Here is an 8750-nt window from a genome sequence, read left to right as displayed (position 1 = left end):
GCATAGAGTGTGACTGACATGGTATTCACGTTGCTCGGCCCACGTCGTATAGACGATATCAGACCAAACCAACGATGCTTCAAGCCGAGAAAGCCCTTTGGTATAAGAGCTCAAAGGTTAAGCAGGAACGCGTACCGCCGAACTAGCGCATGCGCGAAACATGCCGCCAAAGAGGGTTCGGGCCGGCTGAAGCCCACTGTGAGCGGTTAAATGTAGAACCCAGTGCAGTGCTGCGTGGACGGGAAGCGGACTGGAGAGACGTGTCGGCCGTTTCAGCAATCACAGCTGCCCATGGGTGCTCCCAGGATTTTTTTTCCAGGTGGAGGGGGAAGTGCCATGGGAGGCAAGCGTGCTATCGCCTACCACCTCTTTTTCTGGCGGCGGACGTTGCGGACCGTGCGGGTGCTCAGAGGTTTATCTGAAAATAATCATTACGACTTATGTCTAAAGTAGAAAGTAAAAAATTGACACGTAGGTCGCACTGGTGCGACCAGTTGTTCCAGGACGCTTGCCGTGTGAAAGCACTGAATGATTTAGAAGGTTATTTCAGCACGTGTGTCCTTGAGGTAGTTCGCCAGTGTACACAGCGCAGCGAAAATCCACGAGACAAGGCCTATTCCATTACCTGTTGCAAAAAGGATGCCACCGTGTTCACACATTCAGCTGAGAGATTCAGTGATACATGAGCAGCGACCCATCGATAATCAATAAAGGAGTGCTCATAAATATGCACTAAACTCAGCAGAAGTATGCATGCAACTATGCACCTCAAAATATGCATTAAAATTGAAATGTAAGTATTGTTTTTCGTCGTGCGCGCGCACTGTGCACTTAGACAGTGCGCGCGCTCAGATTGGTCGAGAACGTTTTGAAATCGCATTTTGTACGCGAGCATGTGCGTACACCGTCTCGGCCGTTTCGAAATAGCATGGCCGGCATGTCGTCCTCCTGTGTTCGGTGGTGTCAATCGACAGAACAGTTTGCAGAAATATGTTCGCAGGTTTGTTCGTGCGTCATTGTGAGTCTACGCGTGTTGTGCTGTTTCTGGACACTACTATTATCCCACGAACAATTTGTCAACTGCGGTACCGGAATGCTTCATGAGTTGGAGCGTGAAGAACAAGTTCGGGCGCCGTTGGATTTCGAGGGCTGTCAACAAAGACAGGATTACGTGCCACACAAGCGCTTTTCGCTTCGCTGTAATGGATGCACCGCAGGCAGCGAAAGAAGATGCTCATCGTGAAATGGTACGCACTCATGAGACTGGCTTGGTATTAGGAGTTGAACGGTGTGCTCGTTCTGCTTCATGTTCGAACTTTGTCCCAGTGTGTCAGCAACGCAGTGGGCTTTGTACGCACAGTGCACCCATGTATCCGATCTTTGAATTAGTGCTTTCTATCAAATAAATCTTTATTTTACCCCAAAATCGCTTTAGTTATTTTGAATACCTAGTAACGGCGGCAGGCCTGAAATCCAGTAGAAGTCGATGGTAGCCAGGACCGACCGAAAAGCCAGCCAGACATGGAGGCCCCTGATTGGCCGACTGGTTGTGCATAATATCCACCAAGTCGCAATTTCATTGGTCGTGTGCCCAGTGTTGTTTGAATTATCTCAAACTATTGCCACAGATGCTTCCGTGTCCGCCGGGCTGGCGGGTGCTGGAATTGCCTTCTCGCAGCTGGATGCGCACTTCCCGATTCGCCTCCCGGACTTCACTCCAGTATTTGAGAGCGAGCTCCTCGCCATGATACTGGCTCTCCGCATGGTCCCTCCTCAATTCTGCAAGGTTCTGCTCCTGTCAGACTATCTGTCTGTCATCGCAGCTCAGTCGGACCCCTCTGCCGACGCCTGGAAGACCTTCCTGTCTCTTACTCCGAGTCATATCACGGACGTCGTCTTGACGTGGATTCCAGGACATCGTGGCCTCTCTATCAACAAGTGGGCTGATAACCTCCCTTACAAAAATAGTTTTCACCTTTCTACAGACGTTCTGCGTGCTTTCTGTATACCCTGTCACCTTTCTGTGGGCTGCTCCTTTCTGTGTAACATGTACACAAGGAATGAATAGACATTTTGTATGCGTTCTGTGTCTTTAATTCCTATAGACTTTGTGACGACCTGGTATGCAGAATGCCTATACACTTCCAGTGTGCTACCGGTTTGCTCCTTTCTGTGTACTAGGTACACATAAATTGTACAGACATTCTGTGTGCGTTATGTGCCTTCAACCCTTGTAGAATTTATGACGACTCGGTATGCATAATGTCTGTAAATTTTGAGTGCGCTGCTGGTTTGCTCCTTTCTGTGTACTAGGTTGACAGAAATTCTGCAGACATTTTGTGTGCGTTGTGCGTCTTCAACCCCTGTAGAATTTGTGACCACTCAGTATACAGAATGTTTGCATATTTTGAGTGTGCAGCTGCTCCGCTCTTTTCTGTGTACCAGGTACACAAAAATTCTACACATTTTGTGTGCGTTATATGTCTCCATCCCCTGCAGAACTTGTGACGACTTAGCATACAGAATGTCTGCACATTTTGAGTGCACCACCATTTTACTCCTTGTGTAGAAAACGTGCAGAATTTCTGCGCACATAGTACCCAGAAATTCTACACATTTTATGCGCGCGTTCTGTGTCCTCAACCACCGGTAGAATTTGTACGACTCGTGCAGAATGCACGCAATTCTGCATAATGTCTGTACACTTTGAGTGTGCCACTGGTGCTCACTTACTAAAGCTCTGCTGCTTGTACTGCTACACTTGCTTTACTCTGCTACTATCTCTTTACTACTTGCTTCGTACTAAGCACACAGGAATTCCGCAGGTAACTTATGCGCTGGGTGTGTTGGTATAATTGTGCGAATGGCCTCCTGCGGCCTTTATAAGTGGGAATCACTCCTTCGGAAATCCATCGAAAGTTTTCGTTTTTTTTTTTTTGCACAAAAAGCGCGCAATGTATATTTGTGACACTTTCACTAACGTGTTTCCCTCGCATAGGAATGGCACAATTAAAAAAAAAGATGTAATCCCATCGAATAATTGATGAGACAATTTTGTTTGTGAAATTTTCGAATTTCGCGCCATCAGCCCCACAATCACGTGATAAGAATGTGAGAAACAAAAATTCCCCAATTATCGGGGCGTCCTTGTGTGCTAAAAATAGTGTAATCCCTTAGAGAAAAGCGAGTGGAACATGCCCCCTGTTGGAAAAAACCATAAAAGTCCATACAGATTATGTATGGACTTGTGTGGACTCTTACGACTTTGAATGGAAATGGTATGGAACGCTATGGAATTATATGGTCCTCAAACGCTACGCGTACGGACTGCTACGGTGCACCAATGGAATCCATATGGCATGTGCGGACTTCTATGGTGGCCGTACGGGTTCCATAGAGAGTGTGTACGGAACTCTATGGCAGCCGTTCAAAGTCCGTAGAGCGAGTTTGCGGACTTCTGTGACGGCCGTACAGGTGTCCATACAGCAAACTTCTGTGTGTACGGAACCTCTTGGCAGGCATAGAAATCATATTTAGCCGAAGGACGACTAGATGTCAAATGCGCTGTGTGCGCATCACCGTGACATGGTTGCTGCTTTGCGCATGCCGCAACACTTTCACCACTATCATAGAGATTTTTCCAAACTGCAATCTGTTAAAGCGGATTTGTTTACGTTGCTTTTTTAGCTTACGGCACACAATCAAGCTGTTTGCACTGTTTACATAACATAATAATAATAATAATAATAATATTAATAACAATAATAATGGGATACGTTGATATGCAGGAATGAAATGATTCAATATTTACTTGTTGACGCATGATAGGGATCTAAAAATAGGCAAACAATATTGAAGTAACACATAGGCTATGCTGGTCCTTTGTTCATATATCGTTGGGTGCCGCTCGTGGCGATTTTCTGGAGATATCACGAGTTATCCTTTTCGTGATTTGACATCATTCTCAATGCCTTGAAGTGAGCGTTCTATAATCACAAACACAAATACACGCACATAATTGGCGTAATACTTTCCGTGGAACGGTGTTTTCATAACACGAAAATGCAGTAATAGAACAGAAACCGAAACAGACAAACTGCCGTCTAAGAATGGCGATGGTCGTCAGCGTATGGCACTCTGATTAATGTTATGGGCCACTGTTATTTAGTTTGAGAAAAATGATGGTTAATCCGGTTAATCTTTTGTGCAAAGCCAAAAGTCGGTAAGAAATAATATATAAAAATTACCTGTTGCTAGATACACTTTGCCTAGGGGGCTACGTGTCGCTGTGTTTTTGGCTTTGGGTGGTTATGGCGGACGTAGGCGAAGCACGTTGTTTCTGTGTGATCAATTTCCTTTTTCAGCAAAACCTTTCTTGGCTGCACAACGTATTTTAATCTGCGTGCAGTGTATGAACTCGTGATATATGCGGACAAAGTGGAGGTAGTTACTACAGTGTCAAGAAGTTGCACTTCCATGAAGGATCGGTGGACGATTTTAGCTCAACGGCTGTTTATGCCTGCTGGCGAAGAAACGATGGACTGTTGTCCCGCCAAGGTGCCGATAATGAAAGGTAAACATATAAATATTTGTTGTGATGTGATAATGAAGTGATACGGAATGCTATCTGTGATTGCAAAGTGCATGCGTGAAGTTTGAAAATCCTTTGCGATCCGTTCAAACAAAGGAACGAAACTCGATCACGAGAGGAGAGTGAGATTCGCTAGAGTTAGCAACAGTTGTTTAGGTATCGGGACCCGGCTGATTAGCTTTGGAATAAGCGTTGAAATGTGTTACATAATCGTCATTGCACATACAAAAGCGCGTGCCATTAAGGATTGTTAGGTGGGGTTCTGTGGTTTGTCATGTGCGACTTGGTTGTGCGCGGATGGGTTGGAAGCTTAGATGTTTCTGTTCGGGTGTGTCTCGGCTACATCTCGTCGTTTAGATCATCATATGTTTGAGATGCACGTACTTGAATGTGTGTTTCTATGTCGCTGCAAATACAAGTGCCCTGTGTTGTAGACATATAGTATAGTTGGCCCCGAAATCGTAACACATTCACTTTTTTAAAACAATCCCGTGTTATCTTGTCAAACCATTGCTTTTGTCTTTCGCAACGCTTAGATAAAATAACACAGGTGAATTTCTCATAAATAAAGTCAAATGTATATGTTAGTAATTCATGATTAAATTTTCAGAAAAGTAGAGTGGGCCGGCCGTTGACCACAGTAAGTCACATGTGCATCCAACGTAATGAGAATGAGCCGAGGTAGTCTACAGGCGTGGACAACACGGCGTGGCTTGCTCACCCACTGCATGCTTGCGTACTGAAGCCATCTTTCTTTTCCTACAAAATTTTGTTTTAAAATATATTCTGACATATATGAACATGAACATAGTATTGTGTACTTGTAGTGTTTCCACACTATATTAGTTACATGCATGCCATGCTTTGTACGACATACTCCTCTGATTGTGCCTTTCATCTGTCAAATGCTGTTTTCCAGAAAACGTACCTTATCAAGACAGTGTGACGTCCACAAGCAAGTGCCACAGATTTTTTATGCTCATGACACGGATGCAGCTCTGGGGTAGGACTACGCTTTAATACTTTTTATTTTCGTTGGGAAACGGTGTGAATGGCATTTTATTTCTCACTACTTCTCACGTGTACACAGACAAGCATGACAGTGTGAGTTTAAAATGCATGAAGTCAAAGCATGGATCTCTGTTAATTTTATTACTCCCAGTCTGCATTTGTCAATGTTCTGTTTTTTCTTTTTTTGTAGGATGTTACTGTGGAGCAAAGTCCATGTTCATAAATGCATCTACTGCTTACGTTAGTTACTGTTAAAGCTGCTGATACCACACGACAAATACTGTGGCATGAACAAGGAAATTTACAACTCAGGCATTGCTGTACAACCAATTGGTGAGGTGCACCATACTGAGATCTCGTTTGCTTTGTCCAAGTAAACAACACTTAGATATATAGAATACGAAGCTTGTGCAATGCATGTTCTACACTGCAGCAGTGGGAGCCTGACAAAAGAGCAGCGGTGCTGCGTAGTTGGCATGCTTAAGACTGAACTTATAGAACGGACCAAAAGTTGTAAGGCATGTTGGTCAGTATGCTTATTCATCATGGGCAGTCTGATAAAGGCACAGCATTCCACTAGCAGCCAACGTGCCAAACCAAACCTTTTTCGTTCAAGATTTTATGCCAGTGCTAGAAAAACGGCTCTGGAATAAAAGATACTGGTTCATATCTGTTCAGTGCTAATGTCATTATAGGCACTATCAACAGCATTGTCTGTAAACTGTTTTCAGATTGCCCTGTGCCTATTGGCACAACCAGAACGAACACAACAATCCGAAAACAGTTTACAGACAATGCTGTTGATAGTGCCTACAGCACCATTAGCACTGGACCAAATGAACCGCCATCTTTTATTCCAGAGCTGTCTTTCTAGTATTCGTACAAAATCTTGAACGAAAAAGTTTCGGTTTGTCACATTGGCGGCTACTGTAGCTGTGTCTTCATCACATTACTTATCGTGAATAAGTACAATGACGAATATGGCCTACAGCTTTTGTTCCATTTTATAAGTTGTTGTCCCAACCATGCCAACTACCTTGCTGCTCTTTTGTCAGGCTCCCACTGCTGCAGTGTACAACATGCATTACACGAGCTTCTTATTCCATGTGTTCAAGAGCTGTTTACTTCCACATAGCTGACAAGATATCAGTGTAGTGCAGTTCTCCAATGGCAGTACCCCAATGTCTGAGTTGTAGATTTCATTGTTCGTGCCACGGTATAGTATATTTATTGCAGTGTATGTGAAGCCTGCCGGTACCTGTATCAGGCTGGTTTGAAAAATTCTCCAGCGAGAAGTGGCAAGAACAGTGCGGTCACCTAGGGAGCTCCACGGACAGATCATGACTGCAAAGCGGCGCCAGCAGTTGCTGCTGTCACGAGTATGTGTATTTATTCTGCCAGAACATTGAGCAATTTTTCTATTTTGACAACAGTATCCACTTGTTAAGGAGCAATGTGGTGACATTTAACATCACTCGAATTCTTGCCTCACCTGTCAAGCTGTCCATCAGGCGCCACCATGCAAAATATTTTCACTCTTCTCTGCGTTATAGCTGCGCAGTTGAATTGATAAAAAAAATAGTTGGACAGAGCAGTTGCAGACAACGAACACGATGCTTTTATGACACGGTGAAGGCGCCATACCTTGTTTCTTAGTTTTTTTCTTCGCACATCACGGTCTGCTTATAACTGCTTGAGCAGTTCTGCAGTACATCACTGGTCTCGTGAAGGAGTAACATACATCCCGACTTCCTCTCGTTCTGCGATGCACTCTCTTCACGAGGCGAATAATTTTTCAAAGGGGCGCAGAACAGAGCTCTCTCGCTTGCTCTCTGCGTCACCTATGCTCATGGTTCCTCAGCAGGAGCTATTTGTTTGCACCTCAGCACTCCTTTAAAGAAAGCCCTGAGATGATCCCCATTATCTGTTTGTGTGGCTGTGGGGGATGTTCTTCAACAAAAAGCCTCTGTTTGAGAAAGCTCTATCATCCCGTTCGTTTGAGAGGAAGCTTTACGCTATATAGTAAAGCTGCTTCGCACCAGTCTTTGTCCTCTAAGCTGTTATGTACAATACTGATGCAGATGCAAGCACAATTTAACATTTTTGAAAGAAAGCCAGTGAACACTCCTCATTTAAACTTTTTTTTTTGTACAGATAAGATGGGTTTCTGAGCTCAGCTGTAGCATATGGTGTTAACATTGTCAAATGAACAGCAAACAGTATTACTTGCGTCAAGAGCTGCCTCGTTGACCAATCAAATTACTTGCCCCCATGGTGCTGGTCACCACGAGCTGTCTTACAAAGTGGGACAGCTTAGCTCAATTGCAGTCTTGGACCAGGAAATGTGGGTTAGAGTCTTACAACTGGCTTTTTCAGTGACTTCCTTCTTCTGTATTTCTTAGACACTTGAAGCTTAGTGTGTTTTCGTTTAATCTCTGTGTTCGAGCTTCAGAACATCAATTTCCATCATGTTAAGAAGTTCCTTATTTTTGTAGAATATGCTTCCACAGAGCATATGGTAGCGTGGTATTTGGTACTAACGCATGCTCATTTTCTTATTTTAGGTTGCTTTCAGGAGTACACTGCCACGAAGCCCAGCCGCAAAGGCAGAAGTCTGACTGAGTGAATTGATCCAATTAACGGCTACTTGGCTGACTTCCTAAAAAGGCTGTAAGACAATAAATTTTGTCAAATTGACATGCACTAGTTGTGTTCATTTTGTGCTGGTGTTACGTTCAGCAAACACTCACGTCTCATCCCATCATCTTGCGGACTGCCACACATACCCATGCCATACAGCAAGGTCGGGGGCCATACAGGCTATGGACTCCATAGGAGGCCATACAGTGTACGGACTGCCATAGGAGGCCATTCAGTGTACGGACTGCCATAGGAGGCCATTCAGTGTACGGACTGCCATAGGATGCCATACAGCGTACGGAGTCCGTACCAGTCCATAGAGTGTATGGAGTCCGTTCAGTTATACCGTATGACTGCCAAACGGACACTTGTATGGTTTTTTCTAATAGGGCCGATAACGGTTTTATAAAGATACACTGCGCAGACGGTTCGAACGAAAACCTACAGCAGATCTACTGAAGAAGTAGGACCGCATTAACGTGCGCCGAAATTATTCAGGAGAGATACA

At 44.3% G+C, this 8750-nt stretch overlaps 1 long non-coding RNA gene across 2 annotated transcripts; it reads left to right on the top strand.

Moving 5' to 3' along the window:
- Nucleotides 1–1637: 1637 nt before the first annotated feature.
- Nucleotides 1638–8627, top strand: LOC135396496 (uncharacterized). Of its 2 annotated transcripts, XR_010423404.1 has the most exons (4): nt 1638–5594; nt 6839–6981; nt 8167–8272; nt 8342–8627. It is a non-coding gene; the product is annotated as an uncharacterized LOC135396496 (long non-coding RNA). The 2 variants fall into 2 exon arrangements; XR_010423403.1 differs by lacking the exon at nt 8342–8627 and having other exon boundaries at nt 8167–8299.
- The last annotated feature ends 123 nt before the right edge of the window (nt 8628–8750 follow it).

This window comes from Ornithodoros turicata, chromosome 6 (assembly GCF_037126465.1).
Source record: "Ornithodoros turicata isolate Travis chromosome 6, ASM3712646v1, whole genome shotgun sequence".
In the NCBI taxonomy this organism is placed as follows: domain Eukaryota; kingdom Metazoa; phylum Arthropoda; class Arachnida; order Ixodida; family Argasidae; genus Ornithodoros; species Ornithodoros turicata.
The sequence above is the reverse complement of the archived record's forward strand: the minus strand, read 5'-3'. Positions and strand labels throughout refer to the sequence as shown.